Source organism: Heterodontus francisci, chromosome 3 (genome assembly GCF_036365525.1).
Source record: "Heterodontus francisci isolate sHetFra1 chromosome 3, sHetFra1.hap1, whole genome shotgun sequence".
Taxonomy (NCBI): domain Eukaryota; kingdom Metazoa; phylum Chordata; class Chondrichthyes; order Heterodontiformes; family Heterodontidae; genus Heterodontus; species Heterodontus francisci.
Window position 1 is genome coordinate 75169974 of NC_090373.1, and position 25132 is coordinate 75195105.

At 45.3% G+C, this 25132-nt stretch overlaps 1 long non-coding RNA gene across 1 annotated transcript; it reads left to right on the forward strand.

The window, feature by feature from the left end:
• The first annotated feature begins 22 nt into the window (after positions 1-22).
• On the forward strand, positions 23-24954 carry LOC137352363 (uncharacterized). The gene is made up of 3 exons (XR_010969689.1): positions 23-104; positions 24095-24235; positions 24367-24954. It is a non-coding gene; the product is annotated as an uncharacterized lncRNA (long non-coding RNA).
• Positions 24955-25132: the final 178 nt, after the last annotated feature.

The window sequence follows — 25132 nt, forward strand, 5'->3', positions numbered from 1 at the left end:
GGAACTTTTAACAGCCTCTTCTACAGTTAAGTAGTTTCCTTACTGTACTGTCCCAGTATTTATCTTTAAATTTCTCTGTTGTTCACCTGGTGTTTCTTCCAAAGGTAAGAAGATTTTCAAATTCTCCTGGTCGCATTCACCGCTGTTTTACTGTTGTTTTACCGTTGTTTTACTGCTGCCACCATATTTGGTTAAGTTGTATTTGGATTAGGTGCATTGTAGGGTGTTCTAGAGAAAGTCTTAGACTCTGGTAAAGATTAACTGACAACTCTATTATTTACAATTACTGTATACACTCTCCACATGCCACCTAAGCTAGCATCCTTCATGCTGCTACACCTTCTTCTTCCCAAGCCTATCTCACGTGACTGTTACATCATCACTTGTACAGTGGGAGGGGTCTCTCGCACTGTCTTCAGTATTAACCCTTTACATCCTTATACTACAATGGGAGACAAAAATGGTGCCGATAGGACGCCCCAATGAAAGAAGGCTAAGAATATTTGTTGGGTGGGGTCCGTACTCCTCTGAGCTCTCCCTTCACTACTCTTTTCGCTGACTCGGGGTCTAATATTCCTGGGGCCATCTCCTCATACTGGGTCAGTTGTGCTGGTTCTCCTGCTTTTGTGCATTTGTTCACAGTGGTTGTGAGCAGCCTTTCTGTGGATGCATAGATAAGACATCCAAATGTTCAAAATTGGCAGAGCGCCCAGACAGATGGCAATGTGACCTTGTGTGAACAGAATCTAATGCAGCCAGGATGTGGGTTCCAAGGGCAGGGCAGGTTCAGAGCAGACCTTTCAACTTTTGGATTTCACACCAGTGAATTGTGTTCTTTACAAAAAAAACAGGCTTTGCAGATTCTCTGCAATTCTATAGAAAAGGGTAAGGCTTGTTTGGATATTTTGTACGGTACCTCTCTAAGAGACCAGCAACTCACACTTTTCATTTGTGCCATGTGTGCTGTGCCTCAATCCTAGTAGGAAAGGGGCTTGCACTTACTCTGGCACTCCTCCTGAGTGCATTAAATATTTTCCTTAATTGTATCCAGGCTGTTCAGACCTAGGAACAAAAGCAGCAAATGCTGGAAAGGCTCAACAGGTCAGGCAGCATGTGTGGAGAGAAACAGAGAAGTTGACCTCAGTTGCAAATCCTTCATTAGAGCTTGCAGTTTTTTATTTTTTATTCCTACCAATCAAGGACTCCATTCCCCCATGCCTGCTTCTTCTATCAATACAGCTTGCACCTCAGCTTTCACTAGAAAGTGATCTTCTGCGCTTAACAAACCTACCTCCATTGCTGTATTAACATCTCCAATGTCTCTTCCTGAAAAGGGACAGTTCTCCCCAACTGTACCTGAGTTACACTGCAGCTTCAATCAAAATGTATATTCTGAATGTAGAAAGAGCTGCTGCCTCACTGAAAAGTCCCTCCCTCCACCCTCCAGTCAAACATACTTCTGGATGTGTTCCAGCAAGCATTTTCCAGGAGTTGGCCGCTTCAAATAACTGGCAAGAGCAGCCCTCCTCATTGTCAGCACTGCTGTGCTCGTGCTTCAATTGAGGACAGTTCAGATATTGCCTATGCTGCAATTCAGGTCTAGTTTTTGCAGTTTCTTTGCTATATTGATTCTGCTCCTTTTGTTATTATGCAAGTATTCTCATCATGGTCTGTTACAAAAAAAGCACAAAAAATTACATGAACTGTTAGCTGGAACAATAATAAATTAATGCACTTTACATTTCCTGTACAATCTCAATCAATAAATCTACTGAAGAATAGCCTTTGTAAATCCATGATAAGTTTTTTAGGTAATCTACATGTTAAAAATTTTAAGAACGAAACTGTGTACTGTAATTGTTTTCCTTTGTTACAAGAGTTAACTACAGCTACACGTGTTACACATTAAGACAAAGACGCGATTGAAAGGAAAATAACAGCAGCAGTGAAACGAGAAAGCCTCTTTGCTACATTTTGTGTTATTTGCTTGAAACAAATACAATAGATGGCTTTAAACAAAACTACTTTATTGCTTCTGTCCCTGCGCAATATGTTGTCATGGAGATAGGATTTGGCTGGAATCTGGGGGAATAGATGAACTCTAAGAGTGTCCTTTGTTTGCACTGATCAAAGATGATGGCCTTGGCTGAGATTTCAGCATAACCCTCACAGTTGCCGTTGCTTTTTGTTTATAAAAGATAGAGATTTTAAGCTACAAGATTGGGCTCTGTAGCGTATGGGTGCCGTTTTGGTACCAAAATGGTGTCCATGCCATGTGCACACACTTGCAGCACGGGCTGCAGCAAATGCCTACTCTTGATGGTATTAGCACGGGCATTAAGAGCATACGTGGCCAGTGTACGGAGTAGGCAGAGTGTGACTTCAGTTAGCATCTAATACTGATTTGACTCTAGTGCTACCATTTCGACCTCGCTGCTCTCGCTAGCGCCCTCTCTTAAACATGCATAGCTGAACATGCATTCAGCAGCAGGAAGGACCCCCAGCAGTGCTATTTAAGGAATCATCAACTACTTTTAGGTTAGTTGCTGATTTAGCTCTAGTGGCTCTGTTTAAGTTTGTGGAAGCATTTGGTGCTTTGAAGAGTTGGTTAAAATTGATGAAGTCTAAAGGGAGTGGTGCTGCACATGGAAAAGGCCTTGGCTGTGACTGCAAGGGTTCTGGTCAGACCACTTGTTCGCAGTCATGGGTGCAATAGTTGCAATTCCCCTTGGGCTCTAGCATGAGAGGGAGATGGAGCAGAGGTAATAAAGAAGAAGACAAGCTGCTCACAGAGGGACGAAGAAGAGGGGGAGAAAGGCTCTCAGCAGGAAGCCTTTTCCACCCAGGGTCTTCTGGAAGCACTCCTCTTACCTCCACCTAAGCCACGAGCAGTGGATGCACTGTCTACGCTTTATGAAGGAGATGCTCACAGAACTCTGCCACCTCTTGCAATCAGACCTACAGCTTCACTGCAGGGCAAGAGTGGCACTGCCAGTGACGGTGAAGGTGCCCGTGGTTGGGTTAGGTTGCTGAGTGGAGTCATGAGCCAGGTGTAAAGTAAATAGCCCTTGTCACCCAGCTGCCATCGTTTGGTTTGACATGGTGACTAAAAGAATGAGGGAACAGCAGACTGCAGCAGAAGGAAAGCATCATGACTGGTGCCAGGACAGCAGACATTTACCGGCATGATTTGCTGAGTGTGGTTACACACCATCTGCACATTCGGGGAGTGGTATTCTTTGCGGTTGTGGTAGATCTTACCATTGAAATGTGGTGACTGAAAAGCCACGTGCGTGAAGGCAAAGGCACCCTGAACCACGGGGAAGCCCACTGTCCTGGTAAAGTCACATGCACACTCCCGCAGTCCGCTTGTACCATGGCCATATGAACATATGAACATACGAATAAACGAATTAGAAGCAAGAGTAGGCCACTCGGCCCCTCGAGCCTGCTCCACCATTCAATAAGATCTGATTGTAACCTCAACTCCACATTTCCGCCTACCCCCAATAACCTTTCACCGCCTTGCTTATCAAGAATCTAAAAATCTACCTACCTCTGCCTTAAAAGTATTCAAAGACTCTGCTTCCACCGCCTTTCGAAGAGAAGAGTTCCAAAGTCTCATGACCCTCTGAGAGAAAAAATTTCTCCTTATCTCTGTTTTAAATGGGTGGCCCCTTATTTTTAAACAGTGACCCCGAGTTCTAGATTTTCCCACAAGAGGAAACATCCTTTTCACATCCTCCCTGTCAAGACCCCTCAGGACCTTATTATGTTTCAATCAGGTCGCCTCTTACTCTCCTAAACTCCAATGGATACAAGACTAGCCTGTCCAACCTTTCCTCATAAGACAACCCACCCATTCCAGATCCTTATTCTAGTAATCCTTCTCTGAACTGCTCCCAACGCATTTACATCCTTCCTTAAATAAGAAGACCAATACTGTACACAGTACTCCAGATGTGGTCTCAACAATGCCCTGTATAATTGAAGCATAACCTCCCTACTTTTGTATTCAATTCCCCTCACAATAAATGATAACATTTTATCAGCTTTCCTAATTACTTGCTGTACCTGCATGCTAACTTTTTGTGATTCATGCACTAGGACATCCAGATCCCTTTGCATCTCAGAGCTCTGCAATCTCTCACCATTTAGATAATATGCTTCTTTTTTATTCTTCCTGCCAAAATGGACAATTTCACATTTTCCCACATTATACTCCATTTGCTAGATCTTTGCCCACTCACTTACCTATCTGTATCCCTTTGTAGCCTCCTTATGTCCTCTTCACAACTTACTTTCCTACCTATCTTTGTGTCCTCAACAAATTTAGCAACCATACCTTCGATCCCTTCATCTAAGTCATTTATACAAATTGTAAAAGGTTGAGGCCCCAGCACTGATGACACCACTCATTACATCTTGCAAAGCAGAAAATGACCCATTTATGCCTACTCTCTGTTTCCTGTTAGCTAGCCAATCTTCTATCCATGCCAAAATGTGACCCCTACACCATGAGCTTTTATTTTCCGCAATAACCTTTGATGTGGCACCTTATCAAATGCCTTCTGGAAATCTAAGTACAGTACATCCACCGGTTCCCCTTTATCAACAGCACATGCTTTTTCTTCAAAGAATGCCAATAAATTGGTTAAACATGATTTCCCTTTCACAAAGCGAATTTCTTCACTTTGGTCTCCTTCCAGGCCGGAGCAGGCAACATATGTAACATCTCCCTGTTTGCCACTCACTGCTGCAGCAGAAAGGTAACAGATGCTCTTTCTGCCAGGAGAGGGGAGTTAATTTTGTTCTCTGTAAACAGATAGAAGCAGGTGGCGTGCACATGTGGCTTTGCCAGGACAGTGGGCTTCCCCTTGGTGCAGAGTGCCATCGAATGCATGCACATGACCTTGCAGGCACTGCATCTCAATGGTGAGATGTACTGTAACCACAAAGACTACCACTCACTGAATATGCAGTTGGTGTGCGACCATCCATGTCTGATATATGTCCATATATGTCTGATATCCTGGCAGTAGTCATGATGCATTCATTCTGCGGCAGACCTTGGTCCCTCAGTCTTACAGCCATGCCAAACCAGAGGGTGGCAGTTGGTGACAAAGGTTATCCGTTTTACACTTGGCTCATGACTCTACTCGGCAACCCTGCCACATGTGACCAGCAAGTATACAATGAGAGCCATGCTACCACATAAACATCATAGGGCAGATCATTTGGGTGGTCAGTAATGGTTTCACTGCCTGAATCGCTCTGGAGGAACCCTTCAGTACTCACCGAGTGTGCATCCCGATTTATGGTGCTCTATTGTATCCTTCACAACCAAGCCATCATGAAGACATAACCCTTACCACTAGGGATACAGGGAACAGATCAAGAAGAGAAAGAGGAGGAGGAGGTAGAGGAGGAGGAAGAAAAGGAGGAGGAAGAAGAGGTGAAGGACTAGAAGGAGTCATTGAGTTATAATGGCACACAAGGAGGCCATTTGTCCCATCAAGCCCATGCCAGCTCCGTGCACAGCAGTCTACTCAGTCCCATCCCCAGCTCTATCCCTGTAGCCCTGTACGTTTATTTCCCTCAAGTGTCCATCCAATTTCCTTTTAACATCATTCACCATCCCCGCTTCCACCAACCTCATAGGCAATGAGTTCCAGATCATTACCACTCGCTGCATAAAAAAGTTTTTCCTCACATCCCTCCTGTATCTCTTAACCAAAACCTTAATTCTGTGTCCCCTAGTCCTTGTACCATCAGTTAATGGGAATATCTTTTCTTTATCTATCTATCCAAACCTGTCATAATCTTGCACACCTCTATAAAATCTCCCCTCACTCTCCTTTGCTCCCGGGAGAATAACCACAGCTTCTCCAACCTAACTTTGCCTTGTAGTAAAATCCCCCATCCCTGGAACCATTCTGGTAAAACTGCTCTGCATCCTCTCAAGGACCCTCACATCCTTCCTAAAGTGTGGTGACCAGAACTGGATGCAAAACTCCAGTTGGGGCTTAACCAGAGCTTCATAAAGGTTCAGAATAACTTCCCTGCTTTTGTACTCAATACCTCTACTTATGTAGCCCAAGATCCCATATGCTTTGCTAACTACTCTCTCAATATGTCCTGCCACTTTTAAAGATCTAGGCACATGAACCCCCAAGTCCCTCTGTCCCTGTACACACTTTAGAACTGTACCATTTAGTCTATATTGCCTCTCCCTATCCCTTTTGCCAAAATGCATCACCTCACACTTCTCTTTATTAAATTTCATCTGCCACTTGTCTGCCCATTCTGCAAGCTTACATCCTGTTGCAGTTAATTGGTATTATCCTCACTGTCTGCCACACCTTCAAGTTTGGTATCATCTACAAATTTTGAAATTCTACTCTGCACCAAACAACACGAAAAAAGGAAAGAAGGTACCAGCCCTTCGCTTTGCAAGCTGGAACGTCAGAACTATGTGTCCTGGCCTGTCGGAAGACCTTACACAAATCAACGATTCTCGGAAGACCGCCATCATTAACAACGAGCTCAGTAGACTCAATGTAGACATTGCAGCACTTCAGGAGACACGCCTCGCCACGAGTGGATCTCTAGCAAAGCAAGACTACACCTTCTTCTGGCAGGGCAGGGATCCTGAGAACCAAGACAGCATGGAGTGGACTTCGCCATCAGAAACTCCTTGCTCAGCATGATAGAGACTCCCTAAAATGGCTCAGAACACATACTGTCCATCCGACTGCTCACCACCTCTGGCCCAGTACACCTACTCAGCATCTATGCCCCAACACTCTGCTCCCCACCTGAAGCTAAAGATCAGTTCTACGAGGAACTCCATAACATCATTAGCAGCATCCCCAACACCGAACACCTATTCCTGCTGGGGGACTTTAATGCCAGGGTTGGGGCCGACCATGACACATGGCCCTCCTGCCTTGGGCGCTATGGCGTTGGAAGGATGAATGAGAACGGGCAGAGACTGCTTGAGTTGTGTACCTATCATAACCTCTGCATCACCAACTCGTTCTTTCACACTAAACCCTGTCACCAGGTTTCATGGAGGCACCCATGATTGCGTCGTTGGCACCAGCTAGACCTCATTGTCACAAGGCGAGCTGCCTTAAACAGTGTTCAAATCACACGCAGCTTCCACAGTGCGGACTGCGACACCGACCACTCCCTGGTGTGCAGCAAGGTTAGACTCAGACCAAAGCAGTTGCATCATTCCAAGCAGAAGGGTCACCCGCGCATCAACACAAGCAGAATTTCTCACCCACAGCTGTTACAAAAATTTCTAAATTCACTTGTGTCAGCCCTTCAAAACACTCCCACAGGGGATGCTGAGACCAAGTGGGCCCACATCAGAGACGCCATCTATGAGTCAGCTTTGACCACGTACGGCAAAAGTGCGAGGAGAAATGCAGACTGGTTTCAATCTCATAATGAAGAGCTGGAACCTGTCATAGCCGCTAAGTGCATTGCACTGTTGAACTACAAGAAAGCCCCCAGCGAGTTAACATCCGTAGCACTTAAAGCAGCCAGAAGCACTGCACAAAGAACAGCCAGGTGCTGCGCAAACGACTACTGGCAACACCTATGCAGTCATATTCAGCTGGCCTCAGACACCGGAAACATCAGAGGAATGTATGATGGCATTAAGAGAGCTCTTGGGCCAACCATCAAGAAGATCGCCCCCCTCAAATCTAAATCAGGGGACATAATCACTGACCAACGCAAACAAATGGACCGCTGGGTTGAGCACTACCTAGAACTGTACTCCAGGGAGAATGTTGTCCCTGAGACTGCCCTCAAGGCAGCCCAGCCTCTACCAGTCATGGATGAGCTGGACATACAGCCAACCAAATCGGAACTCAGTGATGCCATTGATTCCCTAGCCAGCGGAAAAGCCCCTGGGAAGGACAGCATTACCCCTGAAATAATCAAGAGTGCCAAGCCTGCTATACTCTCAGCACTACATGAACTGCTATGCCTGTGCTGGGACGAGGGAGCAGTACCTCAGGACATGTGCGATGCCAATATCATCACCCTCTATAAAAACAAAGGTGAACGAGGTGACTGCAACAACTACCGTGGAATCTCCCTGCTCAGCATAGTGGGGAAAGTCTTTGCTCGATTCGCTCTAAACAGGCACCAGAAGCTGGCCGAGTGCGTCTACCCTGAGGCACAGTGTGGCTTTCGTGCAGAGAGATCGACCGTTGACATGCTGTTCTCCCTCCGTCAGGTACAGGAGAAATGCCGCGAACAACAGATGCCCCTCTACATTGCTTTCATTGATCTCACCAAAGCCTTTGACCTCGTCAGCAGACGTGGTCTCTTCAGACTACTAGAAAAGATTGGATGCCCACCAAAGCTACTAAGTATCATCACCTCATTCCATGACAATATGAAAGGCACAATTCAAGATGGTGGCTCCTCATCAGACCCCTTTCCTATCCTGAGTGGTGTGAAACAGGACTGTGTTCTCGCACCCACACTTTTTGGGATTTTCATCTCCCTGCTGCTTTCACATGCGTTCATGTCTTCTGAAGTAGGAATTTTCCTCCACACAAGATCAGGGGGCAGGTTGTTCAACCTTGCCCGTCTAAGAGCGAAGTCCAAAGTACAGAAAGTCCTCATCAGGGAACTCCTCTTTGCTGACGATGCTGCTTTAACATCTCACACTGAAGTGTGCCTGCAGAGTCTCATCGACAGGTTTGCAGCTGCCTGCAATGAATTTGGCCTAACCATCAGCCTCAAGAAAATGAACATCATGGGGCAAAACATCAGAAATGCTCCATCCATCAATATTGGCGACCACGCTCTGGAAGTGGTTCAAGAGTTCACCTACCTAGGCTCAACTATCACCAGTAACCTGTCTCTAGATGCAGAAATCAACAAGCGCATGGGAAAGGCTTCCACTGCTATGTCCAGACTGGCCAAGAGAGTGTGGGAAAATGGCACACTGACACGGAACACAAAAGTCCGAGTGTATCAAGCCTGTGTCCTCAGTACCTTGCTCTATGGCAGTGAGGCCTGGACAACGTATGTCAGCCAAGAGCGACGTCTCAATTCATTCCATCTTCGCTGCCTCCGGAGAATACTTGGCATCAGGTGGCAGGACCGTATCTCCAACACAGAAGTCCTCGAGGCGGCCAACATCCCCAGCTTATACACACTACTGAGTCAGCGGCGCTTGAGATGGCTTGGCCATGTGAGCCGCATGGAAGATGGCAGGATCCCCAAAGACACATACAGCAAGCACGCCACTGGTATCAGACCCATCGGCCGTCCATGTCTCCGCTTTAAAGACATCTGCAAACGCGACATGAAATCCTGTGACATTGATCACAAGTCGTGGGAGTCAGTTGCCAGCGTTCGCCAGAGCTGGCGGACAGCCATAAAGGCGGGGCTAAAGTGTGGCGAGTCGAAGAGACTTAGCAGTTGGCAGGAAAAAAGACAGAGGCGCAAGGGGAGAGCCAACTGTGTAACAGCCCCGACAATCAAATTTTTCTGCAGCACCTGTGGAAGAGCCTGTCACTCTAGAATTGGCCTTTATAGCCACTCCAGGCACTGCTCCACACACCACTGACCACTTCCAGGTGCTTACCCATTGTCTCTCGAGATAAGGAGGCCAAAGAGACTCTGTAGTCCAATATCCAAGTCATTTATGTATATCAAAAAAGCAGTGGTCCTAGCACTGACTCTTGGGAACACTGCTGCTTATCATCCTACAGTCTGAAAAACAACCATTTACCATGACTCACTGTTTTCTGTCCTTATGCCAAATTTATTATCCAAGCTGACTCGGCAATGCGGTTGTCTCTTAACTGCCCTCTGAAATGGCCTAGCAAGCCACTCAGTTGGCAAGGGCAATTAGGGATAGGCAACAAATGCTGGCCTTGCCAGTGATGCCCACATCCCAAGAAAGAATTTCAAAAAATGTTAAACTGATTGGCATGTAGTTACTAGTAATGTCCTCACACCTTTCTTGAATAAGGGTGTTACATTTGCCACTCTGCAACCCTCTGACACCTCCCCCGTATATATGGAAGATTGTGGCAAGCCCTTCTGCTGTCTCCACTCGCACTTCCTTTGACAACCTGGAATGCAAGCCATCCAGACTAGGTGGCTTATCCCCTCTAAGCACAGCCAGCCTTTCCAGTACATCCTGCCTATCAACTTTCACCTCATCCATTACCTCCACCATTTCCACTTCTACTGATATTTTTCCAGCATCCTCTTCCTTAGTAAATACCAATATAAGATATTTATTCAGTATTCTAGCCTTTCCCTGCGCCTCTAAGAAATATCACACTCTTTATCCCTAATAGTTCCTGTAGTATAAGGATCTGAAAGGGTTAATCTTGAGAGAGGGTAAAGAATACCTCCTATGATGATGATGTTAGAGATCACATGTGAGAGAGACTTGAAGGTAGATGCAGTATGGCTTTCGAGGAGTCACACAGACTGGTGTGAAGCTATAAATAGTTATAATGTAATAAAGGTTCATGTTTTAATTACTCCAGACTAAGGAATCTCTCTAAGATAGATTAACTAAGCATATTAAGGTGGAAGTGTACCAAACAAATGTACAACAGATCCCACTGCCCTTCTTACTACCCATTTACTACTCATATGCCGGTAGAAGACTTTTGGGTTCCCTTTTATATTAACTGCTACTTAATTCTCATATTCTCTTTGCCAGTTGTATTTTCCTCTTCATTTCCCCTCTCAACTTATTGTATTTGGCCTGGGTCTCGCTTGAAGAATTCACCTGACATGCATCATACAGCATCTTTCTTTGTTTCATTATATTCTCCATCTCCCTTGTCATTCAATGAGCCCTGGCTTTGGTTCCCTTACTTTTCACCTTACCTTTCAGATGAGCAAGAGCGAATGCAGCCGACTCATTCATGTTCTGGTCGGACCATTCATGATTGCCTCATTTGACTGCAGATCCCGTGAACACAATGGCAAATCTCTATTGTACAACAGTCCCACATCTTAGCATCCCTCTGTTAACGGATCATCACGGCATCCTCTTCACCACATTTTTGAGATAAAAGCCAGCCAGATAAAACCAATCGAAACCATCCAATATTCCATATAAAAGTCAAGCAATCACCCTTGTGCCTGTCTTGAGGATGCCTTTGCCTGGTATGCAATGCTACCCCAATGTTTGCAGCATGGCTGGTGGAAGACTGCTGATCAACAGTGGGTGATTCTACAGATGGCCTTGCGAAATGCCCTTGAATAGTTCTGGGCATAGAAAGCCCAGCTTTGGACTGTACCACCTGAGCATGGGCTGCAGCAGTCTGGGCTGGCTGGCTGACAGGCAGTAGCAGAGACATTGGTGGAGTGGCAGGGTGGGAGCACGAAAGCTGTCATCCTGAGAGACGACAGCAGATTTGTGCTCCATGGAACCACTGCCATTTCCCCAGGCCAGTGCCTCAGCAATCCTTGTAATCTGTTGGAAGACAGATTGCTTGACTGATGTGGGACCCCGAAAGCGCCTTTGAACACCGGTATCCAGTCTGAGCCTGCATGGCAACAAGCTGAGATTTCATGACCTCGGTCTGAGCTTCTACTGCAGCGCTCAGACATTTGGTGGTTTCTGCTTGTGCTGCAATAGAAGCCAAACTATCGGCTATTGGATGCTGCATCATGGTTGGGTCCGCAAGCGTACAAATGGAGTTGGTCACCACTACCACACTGGAAAGGATGGGTTCCAAGCAGTGTGCAAATCCCTGTTCCAAATTGGTGCTGGACTTCTCCATGCTCCTTGACATTGGTGCATTGACAGGCCTGCCAGAAAGCCTGCCATCAAACAGTTCTGTGTGCATGCCCATCAACCTTCTGCTGTAGCCTGCCCCATTGAAGTCCTCATCTAAGTTCTCTGCAGCAGAACTCGTGTGCAACCTCACTCTTTGATGAGCTGGCACCTGCATTATCCTTTCCCCTTTCCCTGGCTGCAACCCACTCATGCCCGGTGACTCACTGGGCTGAATTTTACTGGCCCCCCCCGATGGGGGGAACCCAAAAAATCCGGAAAGGTCCCCCGCCCATTTTACTGGCAGTTCTTGAATCTTTACATAAACTGCTTTCAGGTATTGTCTTACCACAGTTTGAGCGAGTATGAGTCAATTATTATTTTATTTGGAGATACAGCACTGAAACAGGCCCTTCGGCCCACCAAGTCTGTGCCGATCATTAACCACCCATTTATACTAATCCTACATTAATCTCATATTCCCTACCACCTACCTACACTAGGGGCAATTTACAATGGCCAATTTACCTATCAACTGTTGCCAGGGATGGAGTGACTGCCCCCTCTACATCATTGTGGGCAGGTGTTCCGCTCCCTCCATGTAAATGAGCCGCCTTATGAAATATTGCGACAGCTAAGAGGCACACAAGTTGCACATCGCTGAGATTAGCAGTGAGCTTTTAAAATTCAGGCCACCATGTGTCAATCCTGCCTCTCTGATACCCTCTAAAGTTCCATAAGGATGAAGGTTTACAGTTGTATCCATCCCCCGCTGGTTAGGCGCTGATGCCTATGGGCCAATTTGTCCACCAGAGAAAGAGAACTGTGCCAGTGAGTGTGGTGCAATGTGTTTGGGTGATGTGTCTACCACAGTTGAATAACTTGCAGTATGTGCAAGCCATGAGATGTGAGTGTGCAGCTTGCAGCAGTGTTAAGTGTGTGAGGTTGTGGTGAGGCAATGAATGTTGGGTATGAGACATACTTGATAGAGATTGTTGGTAGGTGAGCGAAGAGGGTGTGGTAAATGGAGCAGTGTGTGAGGCTAGCGGTTCAGATGTAATGATATGGCATTTGATGATGCATTCACTCACTATGACTACTCGTGTGAGGCCACTGAACTTTTTTCAGCACTGCATCTCAGAGTTAGGCTGCTGACATTGACTGCGACAACTATCTGCTCCTATTGCCTTTGTAATGCCTGTCTGGAGGGCCTTCTGGCCCTCTATGGATAGAGGACCTTTATGCTCCTGTCCACCTCTTGCACCAAGATCTCTAATGCTGCATCAGAGAATCTAGATGCACACTATCTGGCCTATTACACCACTTCCACTCCTCTTTCTGCTCAGGGACTCTTCTTGAACCAGTTCCAGCCTAACTGCATCTCGCCTTTGATAGGGCTGGCTTTAAGTAATGCAGGTCTTGGATGAACTTGGCCACCCTGGTAAGGCGTGCAGCCACTCAGCTGTGCACTTGCACTGGGCTGTACACCACTCTCATTTATATCAACAGGCTGCGCAAATTTTTTGTGCTGCGTGCAGCACGACAAACGGGCAGGGGCTAATCATGCATCATGATTCCCGTGTCCACCAGCCTAATCCAACTTTTCCCCGTAACGTTTTTGACAGAAAATTGCCTTTTTTTGCAGTAGAATTTCTATTCTGTTCCCAATAATGTGGCATTGTGGTGTGGCACACCTTCCCAATCACTGGGAGAGAACAAGTTACTGTTGTGCCATGGCAAAGGCATCCACCAAAATATCAGTTAACATCTGACTTCAGTGAGTGATAATTAACAATCAGAGAGATATACTCCAAGGAATGAAGTGATGCTCTGTACTCTACTCATCTGCTATTAGTCACTGGTTCATTTTCAGGCCATAAATATTTATGAAATGCTAATTACAATGCCTCTTTATGAGAAGTTCTTTATTTTACCTGTAACCAATTTATGTCAAGTTCTTGAGGATTTATTAGGCAATTATTTTTGACCAGCTGAGCATGGAGGGAGAAGTCCTTCGAGTTATATAATTTCAGTTCAAGTGCCAATAGAAACCAGAATTATATAAGCATTCCTGCTTACATTTTTATAAAAGTACAGATTCCTCTTAGTTCATTTAGGAAATCACAAACACGAGTGTGTATCTTACTATTTTGTGGCATCATACTTCTATTTTTACAAACGATATTTAAATCAACAGTATTGCATTGAGTTTGAAATCAACTTCCAGGATTCTTAGCCCCGGGTCAAATAAGTCCTGAATGGGTCATTAGTGAGATAGTAGGAAGTTCCCTGGAATGAGTCGGTCAATGGTGCTTCTCTTCATAAAAGGTAGATGGCAGATGGTTGTTGTCTAATGAGCTTCCTCAAATAATTCAAAAATAAATGAAAAACAAAATGTGATCACATATTAGAATCAAGTGACGATTTGGGAATAAAGGGAATGCCTGTGAGCGAGTGAGCAGCTGGGAAAGTCAGTTTGAAAGTAAATTTAATTTCCTTTTGTTTTTCGGCGGAGGCCAGGGGGCTGCTGGGTAAGTAAAACACTATATATTTGGGCGGTTTAAAATAACTTTCCTTTCAGTGCAGCAGCTTTTTCGGGAGCAGCGTGTGAGCGAGTGAGCAGCTGGGAAAGTCAGTTTGAAAGTAAATTTAATTTTCTTTTGTTTTTCGGCGGAGGCCAGGGGGCTGCTGGGTAAGTAAAACACTATATATTTGGGCGGTTTAAAATAACTTTCCTTTCAGTGCAGCAGCTTTTTCGGGAGCAGCGTGTGAGCGAGTGAGCAGCTGGGAAAGTCAGTTTGAAAGTAAATTTAATTTCCTTTTGTTTTTCGGCGGAGGCCAGGGGGCTGCTGGGTAAGTAAAACACTATATATTTGGGCGGTTTAAAATAACTTTCCTTTCAGTGCAGCAGCTTTTTCGGGAGCAGCGTGTGAGCGAGTGAGCAGCTGGGAAAGTCAGTTTGAAAGTAAATTTAATTTCCTTTTGTTTTTCGGCGGAGGCCAGGGGGCTGCTGGGTAAGTAAAACACTATATATTTGGGCGGTTTAAAATAACTTTCCTTTCAGTGCAGCAGCTTTTTCGGGAGCAGCGTGTGAGCGAGTGAGCAGCTGGGAAAGTCAGTTTGAAAGTAAATTTAATTTCCTTTTGTTTTTCGGCGGAGGCCAGGGGGCTGCTGGGTAAGTAAAACACTATATATTTGGGCGGTTTAAAATAACTTTCCTTTCAGTGCAGCAGCTTTTTCGGGAGCAGCGTGTGAGCGAGTGAGCAGCTGGGAAAGTCAGTTTGAAAGTAAATTTAATTTCCTTTTGTTTTTCGGCGGAGGCCAGGGGGCTGCTGGGTAAGTAAAACACTATATATTTGGGCGGTTTAAAATAACTTTCCTTTCAGTGCAGCAGCTTTTTCGGGAGCAGCGTGTGAGCGAGTGAGCAGCTGGGAAAGTCAGTTTGAAAGTAAATTTAATTTCCTTTTGTTTTTCGGCGGAGGCCAGGGGGCTGCTGGGTAAGTAAAACACTATATATTTGGGCGGTTTAAAATAACTTTCCTTTCAGTGCAGCAGCTTTTTCGGGAGCAGCGTGTGAGCGAGTGAGCAGCTGGGAAAGTCAGTTTGAAAGTAAATTTAATTTCCTTTTGTTTTTCGGCGGAGGCCAGGGGGCTGCTGGGTAAGTAAAACACTATATATTTGGGCGGTTTAAAATAACTTTCCTTTCAGTGCAGCAGCTTTTTCGGGAGCAGCGTGTGAGCGAGTGAGCAGCTGGGAAAGTCAGTTTGAAAGTAAATTTAATTTCCTTTTGTTTTTCGGCGGAGGCCAGGGGGCTGCTGGGTAAGTAAAACACTATATATTTGGGCGGTTTAAAATAACTTTCCTTTCAGTGCAGCAGCTTTTTCGGGAGCAGCGTGTGAGCGAGTGAGCAGCTGGGAAAGTCAGTTTGAAAGTAAATTTAATTTTCTTTTGTTTTTCGGCGGAGGCCAGGGGGCTGCTGGGTAAGTAAAACACTATATATTTGGGCGGTTTAAAATAACTTTCCTTTCAGTGCAGCAGCTTTTTCGGGAGCAGCGTGTGAGCGAGTGAGCAGCTGGGAAAGTCAGTTTGAAAGTAAATTTAATTTCCTTTTGTTTTTCGGCGGAGGCCAGGGGGCTGCTGGGTAAGTAAAACACTATATATTTGGGCGGTTTAAAATAACTTTCCTTTCAGTGCAGCAGCTTTTTCGGGAGCAGCGTGTGAGCGAGTGAGCAGCTGGGAAAGTCAGTTTGAAAGTAAATTTAATTTCCTTTTGTTTTTCGGCGGAGGCCAGGGGGCTGCTGGGTAAGTAAAACACTATATATTTGGGCGGTTTAAAATAACTTTCCTTTCAGTGCAGCAGCTTTTTCGGGAGCAGCGTGTGAGCGAGTGAGCAGCTGGGAAAGTCAGTTTGAAAGTAAATTTAATTTCCTTTTGTTTTTCGGCGGAGGCCAGGGGGCTGCTGGGTAAGTAAAACACTATATATTTGGGCGGTTTAAAATAACTTTCCTTTCAGTGCAGCAGCTTTTTCGGGAGCAGCGTGTGAGCGAGTGAGCAGCTGGGAAAGTCAGTTTGAAAGTAAATTTAATTTCCTTTTGTTTTTCGGCGGAGGCCAGGGGGCTGCTGGGTAAGTAAAACACTATATATTTGGGCGGTTTAAAATAACTTTCCTTTCAGTGCAGCAGCTTTTTCGGGAGCAGCGTGTGAGCGAGTGAGCAGCTGGGAAAGTCAGTTTGAAAGTAAATTTAATTTCCTTTTGTTTTTCGGCGGAGGCCAGGGGGCTGCTGGGTAAGTAAAACACTATATATTTGGGCGGTTTAAAATAACTTTCCTTTCAGTGCAGCAGCTTTTTCGGGAGCAGCGTGTGAGCGAGTGAGCAGCTGGGAAAGTCAGTTTGAAAGTAAATTTAATTTCCTTTTGTTTTTCGGCGGAGGCCAGGGGGCTGCTGGGTAAGTAAAACACTATATATTTGGGCGGTTTAAAATAACTTTCCTTTCAGTGCAGCAGCTTTTTCGGGAGCAGCGTGTGAGCGAGTGAGCAGCTGGGAAAGTCAGTTTGAAAGTAAATTTAATTTCCTTTTGTTTTTCGGCGGAGGCCAGGGGGCTGCTGGGTAAGTAAAACACTATATATTTGGGCGGTTTAAAATAACTTTCCTTTCAGTGCAGCAGCTTTTTCGGGAGCAGCGTGTGAGCGAGTGAGCAGCTGGGAAAGTCAGTTTGAAAGTAAATTTAATTTCCTTTTGTTTTTCGGCGGAGGCCAGGGGGCTGCTGGGTAAGTAAAACACTATATATTTGGGCGGTTTAAAATAACTTTCCTTTCAGTGCAGCAGCTTTTTCGGGAGCAGCGTGTGAGCGAGTGAGCAGCTGGGAAAGTCAGTTTGAAAGTAAATTTAATTTCCTTTTGTTTTTCGGCGGAGGCCAGGGGGCTGCTGGGTAAGTAAAACACTATATATTTGGGCGGTTTAAAATAACTTTCCTTTCAGTGCAGCAGCTTTTTCGGGAGCAGCGTGTGAGCGAGTGAGCAGCTGGGAAAGTCAGTTTGAAAGTAAATTTAATTTCCTTTTGTTTTTCGGCGGAGGCCAGGGGGCTGCTGGGTAAGTAAAACACTATATATTTGGGCGGTTTAAAATAACTTTCCTTTCAGTGCAGCAGCTTTTTCGGGAGCAGCGTGTGAGCGAGTGAGCAGCTGGGAAAGTCAGTTTGAAAGTAAATTTAATTTCCTTTTGTTTTTCGGCGGAGGCCAGGGGGCTGCTGGGTAAGTAAAACACTATATATTTGGGCGGTTTAAAATAACTTTCCTTTCAGTGCAGCAGCTTTTTCGGGAGCAGCGTGTGAGCGAGTGAGCAGCTGGGAAAGTCAGTTTGAAAGTAAATTTAATTTCCTTTTGTTTTTCGGCGGAGGCCAGGGGGCTGCTGGGTAAGTAAAACACTATATATTTGGGCGGTTTAAAATAACTTTCCTTTCAGTGCAGCAGCTTTTTCGGGAGCAGCGTGTGAGCGAGTGAGCAGCTGGGAAAGTCAGTTTGAAAGTAAATTTAATTTCCTTTTGTTTTTCGGCGGAGGCCAGGGGGCTGCTGGGTAAGTAAAACACTATATATTTGGGCGGTTTAAAATAACTTTCCTTTCAGTGCAGCAGCTTTTTCGGGAGCAGCGTGTGAGCGAGTGAGCAGCTGGGAAAGTCAGTTTGAAAGTAAATTTAATTTCCTTTTGTTTTTCGGCGGAGGCCAGGGGGCTGCTGGGTAAGTAAAACACTATATATTTGGGCGGTTTAAAATAACTTTCCTTTCAGTGCAGCAGCTTTTTCGGGAGCAGCGTGTGAGCGAGTGAGCAGCTGGGAAAGTCAGTTTGAAAGTAAATTTAATTTCCTTTTGTTTTTCGGCGGAGGCCAGGGGGCTGCTGGGTAAGTAAAACACTATATATTTGGGCGGTTTAAAATAACTTTCCTTTCAGTGCAGCAGCTTTTTCGGGAGCAGCGTGTGAGCGAGTGAGCAGCTGGGAAAGTCAGTTTGAAAGTAAATTTAATTTCCTTTTGTTTTTCGGCGGAGGCCAGGGGGCTGCTGGGTAAGTAAAACACTATATATTTGGGCGGTTTAAAATAACTTTCCTTTCAGTGCAGCAGCTTTTTCGGGAGCAGCGTGTGAGCGAGTGAGCAGCTGGGAAAGTCAGTTTGAAAGTAAATTTAATTTCCTTTTGTTTTTCGGCGGAGGCCAGGGGGCTGCTGGGTAAGTAAAACACTATATATTTGGGCGGTTTCTGAACCCGAGACACCACACTTGTAGTGTCTCCCACCCGCCCTCCTCCTCTAACCAAAAAAAAAAGGACTCGGTGGGGTGTTTATAAGGTAAGGCTTTTTCGATTTCTCTGGTTTTATTGTGATTGGTAAAAACTTTTCGTTCCTTTTTCATTTAACTAAGTTTAAACTTAAGATTAAAAATGGCAGGAGATCTCAGACCCGTATCATGCTCCTCTTGCTCAATGTGGGAGCTCAGGGACATGGCTGATGACCCTGTCTCCTTCACGTGCAGGAAGTGTGTCCAGCTGCAGCTCTTGTTAGACCGCATGACGGCTCTCGAGCTGTGGATGGACTCACTTTGGAGCATGCGCGATGCTGAGGAGGTCGTGGATAGCACGTTTAGTGAATTGGTCACACCGCAGATTAGGATTGCTGAGGGAGAAAGGGAATGGGTGACCAAAAGGCAGAGAAAGAGCAGGAAGGCAGCGCAGGAGTCCCCTGCGGTCATCTCCCTCCAAAACAAGTATACCGTTTTGGATACTGTTGAGGGAGATGGCTCACCAGGGGAAGGCAGCAGTAGCCAGGTCCATGGCACCGTGGCTGGCTCTGCTGCTCAGAAGGGCGGGAAAAAGAGTGGAAGGGCTATAGTCGTATGGGATTCGATTGTAAGGGGAGTAGACAGGCGGTTCTGTGGTCGAAAACGAGGCTCCCGAATGGTATGTTGCCTCCCAGGTGCACGGGTCAGGGATGTCTCAGATCGGCTGCAGAACATTCTAAAGGGGGAGGGTGAACAGCCAGTTGTCATTGTGCACATAGGCACCAATGATATAGGTAAAAAACGGGATGAGGTCCTACAAGCAGAGTTTAGGGAGTTAGGAGCCAAGTTAAAAAGTAGGACCTCAGAGGTAGTAATCTCAGGATTACTACCAGTGCCACGTGATAGTCAGAGTAAAAATGAAAGAATAGTCAGGATGAATGCGTGGCTTGAGAGATGGTGCAGGAAGGAGGGGTTCAGATTTTTGGGACATTGGGACCGGTTCTGGGGGAGGTGGGACTATTACAAATTGGACGGTCTACACCTGGGCCGGACTGGAACCAATGTCCTTGGAGGTGCTTTTGCTAACGCTGTTGGGGAGGGTTTAAACTAATGTGGCAGGGGGATGGGAACCAATTGAGGTCAGTTGACAGTGAGGAGGTAGTAACAAAAGCCTGTAAGAAACTAGATAATGAAGTCAGTGTGACTAAGGGGAAGAGCAGGCAGGGAGCAGATGATGAATATAAAGGGACTGGTGGTCTGAGGTGCATTTGCTTTAATGCAAGAAGTGTAGTTGGTAAGGCAGATGAACTTAGGGCTTGGATTAGTACCTGGGAGTATGATGTTATTGCTATTACTGAGACTTGGTTGAGGGAAGGGCATGATTGGCAACTAAATATCCCAGGATATCGATGCTTCAGGCGGGATAGAGAGGGAGGTAAAAGGGGTGGAGGAGTTGCATTACTGGTCAAAGAGGATATCACAGCTGTGCTGAAGGAGGGCACTATGGAGGACTCGAGCAGTGAGGCAATATGGACAGAACTCAGAAATAGGAAGGGTGCGGTAACAATGTTGGGGCTGTACTACAGGCCTCCCAACAGCGAGCGTGAGATAGAGGTACAAATATGTAAACAGATTATGGAAAGATGTAGGAGCAACAGGGTGGTGGTGATAGGAGATTTTAATTTTCCCAACATTGACTGGGATTCGCTTAATGTTAGAGGTCCAGATGGAGCAGAATTTGTAAGGAGCATCCAGGAGGGTTTTCTAGAGCAGTATGTAAATAGTCCAACTCGGGAAGGGGCCATACTGGACCTGGTGTTGGGGAATGAGCCCGGCCAGGTTGTTGAAGTTTCAGTAGGGGACTACTTTGGGAATAGTGATCACAATTCCGTAAGCTTTAAAATACTCATGGACAAAGACGAGAGTGGTCCTAAAGGAAGAGTGCTAAATTGGGGGAAGGCCAACTATACCAAAATTCGGCAGGAGCTGGGAAATGTAGATTGGGAGCAGCTGTTTGAAGGTAAATCCACATGTGATATGTGGGAGGCTTTTAAAGAGAGGTTGATTAGCGTGCAGGAGAGACATGTTCCTGTGAAAATGAGGGATAGAAATGGCAAGATTAGGGAACCATGGATGACAGGTGAAATTGTGAGACTAGCTAAGAGGAAAAAGGAAGCATACATAAGGTCTAGGCGGCTGATGAAAGACGAAGCTTTGAAAGAATATCGGGAATGTAGGACCAATCTGAAACGAGGAATTAAGAGGGCTAAAAGGGGTCATGAAATATCTTTAGCAAACAGGGTTAAGGAAAATCCCAAAGCCTTTTATTCATATATAAGGAGAAAGAGGGTAACTAGAGAAAGGATTGGCCCACTAAAGGACAAAGGAGGAATGTTAAGCTTGGACTCAGAGAAAATGGGTGAGATTCTAAACGAGTACTTTGCATCGGTATTCACCGAGGAGAGGGACATGACGGATGTTGAGGTTAGGAACAGATGTTTGATTACTCTAGGTCAAGTCGGCATAAGGAGGGAGGAAGTGTTGGGTATTCTAAAGGGCATTAAGGTGGACAAGTCCCCAGGTCCGGATGGGATCTATCCCAGGTTACTGAAGGAAGCGAGAGAGGAAATAGCTGGGGCCTTAACAGATATCTTTGCAGCATCCTTAAACACGGGTGAGGTCCCGGAGGACTGGAGAATTGCTAATGTTGTCCCCTTGTTTAAGAAGGGTAGCAGGGATAATCCAGGAAATTATAGACCGGTGAGCCTGACGTCAGTGGTAGGGAAGCTGCTGGAGAAGATACTGAGGGATAGGATCTATTCCCATTTGGAAGAAAATGGGCTCATCAGTGATAGGCAACATGGTTTTGTGCAGGGAAGGTCATGTCTAACCAACTTAATAGAATTCTTGGAGGAAGTGACAAAGTTGATTGATGACGGAAGGGCTGTCGATGTCATATACATGGACTTCAGTAAGGCGTTTGATAAGGTTCCCCATGGCAGGCTGATGGAGAAAGTGAAGGCGCTTGGGGTCCAAGGTGTACTAGCTAGATGGATAAAGAACTGGCTGGGCAACAGGAGACAGAGAGTAGCAGTGGAAGGGAGTTTCTCAAAATGGAGACGTGTGACCAGTGGTGTTCCACAGGGATCCGTGCTGGGACCACTGTTGTTTGTGATATACATTAATGATTTGGAGGAAAGTATAGGTGGACTGATTAGCAAATTTGCAGACGACACTAAGATTGGTGGAGTAGCAGATAGTGAAGGGGACTGTCAGAGAATACAGCAGAATATAGATAGATTGGAGAGTTGGGCAGAGAAATGGCAGATGGAGTTCAATCAGGGCAAATGCGAGGTGATGCATTTTGGAAGATCCAATTCAAGAGTGAACTATACAGTAAATGGAAAAGTCCTGGGGAAAATTGATGTCCAGAGAGATTTGGGTGTTCAGGTCCACTGTTCCCTGAAGGTGGCAACGCAGGTAAATAGAGTGGTCAAGAAGGCATACGGCATGCTTTCCTTCATCGGACGGGGCATTGAGTACAAGAGTTGGCAGGTCATGTTACAGTTGTATAGGACTTTGGTTCGGCCACATTTGGAATACTGCGTACAGTTCTGGTCGCCACATTATCAAAAGGATGTGGATGCTTTGGAAAGGGTGCAGAGGAGGTTCACCAGGATGTTGCCTGGTATGGAGGGCGCTAGCTATGAAGAGAGGTTGAGTAGATTAGGATTATTTTCATTAGAAAGACGGAGGTTGAGGGGGGACCTGATTGAGGTGTACAAAATCATGAGAGGTATAGACAGGGTGGATAGCAAGAAGCTTTTTCCCAGAGTGGGGGTTTCAATTACTAGAGGACACGAGTTCAAAGTGAAAGGGGAAAAGTTTAGGGGGGATATGCGTGGAAAGTTCTTTACGCAGAGGGTGGTGGGCACCTGGAACGCATTGCCAGCGGAGGTGGTAGATGCGGGCACGATGGAGTCTTTTAAGATGTATCTAGACAGATACATGAATGGGCAGGAAGAAAAGAGATACAGAAGCTTAGAAAATAGGCGACATGTTTAGAGAGAGGATCTGGATCGGCGCAGGCTTGGAGGGCCGAAGGGCCTGTTCCTGTGCTGTAATTATCTTTGTTCTTTGCCTCATACCCCAGCAGAAAATGACTATAATAGGGGTATAAGAAGTGGCTGACTATTGAGTGCTCTCTCTCCCTGTCAGAGCAACCAGCACTATTGCATAAGATTGGCAGAGCTAGGAACTGAAACCTAATAGCTAAACCAACCTCAGCCAAGATTAATCACAGGAGGACAAAGAATGAATTGTGCAGTGAGAAAGCCAGGCAGGGCTGATTGTATTGTGCTGTAGCTAATACTTGTTTCAAAGCTAATCTGGTAACTGCTTGATATAAGTGTTGCTGTGCTGGATTAGCATGGGACTGTAGCTTTACAGTGGTAATGTTTGGTAGGTTACTCAGAAGGGAGCAAACTCATTTCTCTTTACTTATGGCTGATTGTTAGCTTTAATGGATTAATAAACAGGCAAACAGAAGTAATTAATGGGGATAATGTCTATTTAACTATATTGCCTGTGTTAATGACCACAGCTTCTGATTTGACCAAACCACATTTCCCGAAGAGTTGCTGTGTTCCACCATTGCTGGTACTTGAAGATGGAAAAAGTAGAATACTTGTGGTAGCAATAGAAATGGTTAACATTAAACAGGAAAAAGGAGGTTTGCAGTGCTAAATAATCTAAGGATGCATTTCCTGATGTGGGCACTCAAATGCAGGAACAGTATGCACTGGGCTATTTGTTATTCATGTACAGCATGGCCGTATTTGCTGGGACTTTCAACTCCAGGCTATTATCATATTCTGTGCAAGTTCCCAGTATTCAATCCACCTGCTGCCTGGAGCCTGCAGGGGCAGTGGAGCAGAATTTCCATTGTTGCCAGCTATTCAAAGGGCTGCTGTCTGAGCATGATAGTCTTCATTGAATTATAGAATGGTTACAGCACAAAATGAGGCCATTCAGCCTGTCATGTCTGTTCCAGATCTATGCAAGAGCAACTCACCTAGTCCCACTCCCAAGCCTTTTCCCTGTAGCCCTGTAAGTTTTTTCTCTTCAGATAATTATCCAATTCTCTTCTGATGTCCTCAATTGAAACTGCCTCCACCACACTCTCAGGCAGTGATGGGGGTTTATTTTAACCCTGGGTGGGCATTAGCTGGGCAATGATTGTTACCATTGAGTCACCCAGCCAATGTCCTTCACTTGAGGCCCGAGCCATTTTGAATTTTGAGAGCTGCGAGCACTGAACCAGCATTCACAGGCAGTCTGCTGATTGGGGTGGATAGAAAATACAGCACCTCCGCTGCAGAGCCAAGCCGCAAATAATGAGCTGCAGAAGGAGAGAGGCAACCATGGGGGTGTGTGTGGATGGGCTGGCAGTCATCAGAACATAAGATTTTTGTAGAGCCAAGAAGATCACATTGCACTTCCTGGTCCCACAAAAAAAAATTAAATTGTGCTTAACTATTTCAGTTTTGCAGAAAGACCTGGAGATTGACATTACTAATGTGGAGACTGAATCAGAAACTGAAGCCCCCACCACCACCACCACTGCTATCCCCCAGTGATAGAGGGAATCACACATGAGATGAACTGCTGAGAAAAAGTTGCAAGGTAAACTTATTGGACAGATTTTCAGTGTTCTGTAATCAAATTATTGTTAAACAGAATCAGTAATAACAAGCATGCTCCATATAATTTCCATGAATAACTCTTGAGAACATCCCATTTATCATTGAAAACAGAACTCTTGCGAGCCACACCCATCACTCCCAAGGCCACCAACATCAACCTCACTTTCAATACAACTTCATGGCTGGGAACTTCCTTGGACTTGTACATGACTATGAACCTCTTTGAATGGAGGTGACCCTCTCTCAAGGAACTCCTACACCAGAGTGCCACAGAGATTCTGCCTTATTACATTTTTAAAGTGGCAGATTGCAGGACTTAGAATTTCAACAACAATTTTCGCTTGTGACCAACTCTAAACTAGTGCATGAAACACAATCAATGGAGTGTCAGCGAATTCCATGAAGACTCATTTCCAGGTGATTGCACATCTGGTCCATGCTGCTGGGGACATTCCTACTGATTGAAAATGTTAGCCCAAAATTTTAGTTCCATTTGTAACTAAGAAAATAGAATACTTTCATCTCAGTTACAAAAGTAACAAAGTCTTCAAAATGTATAAGTCAAAGGAATAGAATGTGTATTTTATGAAAGTATTAGACCTAAGCAAAGCTGCCCGTATGTTTTCTTGGCAATGTTACTCATGTTGTCTTTCTACTATTTTATCTATTTCGGAACGTTGCTGATGTGATTTTCTTCCTCCAAGTTTAAAAATAGAACCTCTGCATAATGGTTACTGAATAAATCAATTTTTAATTTCATCACATGAGATTCCAAGATTTTTACTAGCATTTTGTTTTGTGATTCCAGACATTTTCCATGAAAGCCACAACTTAGTGCTCTTGACATTTTTTCACCATTGTAGATAAATGCAGATGT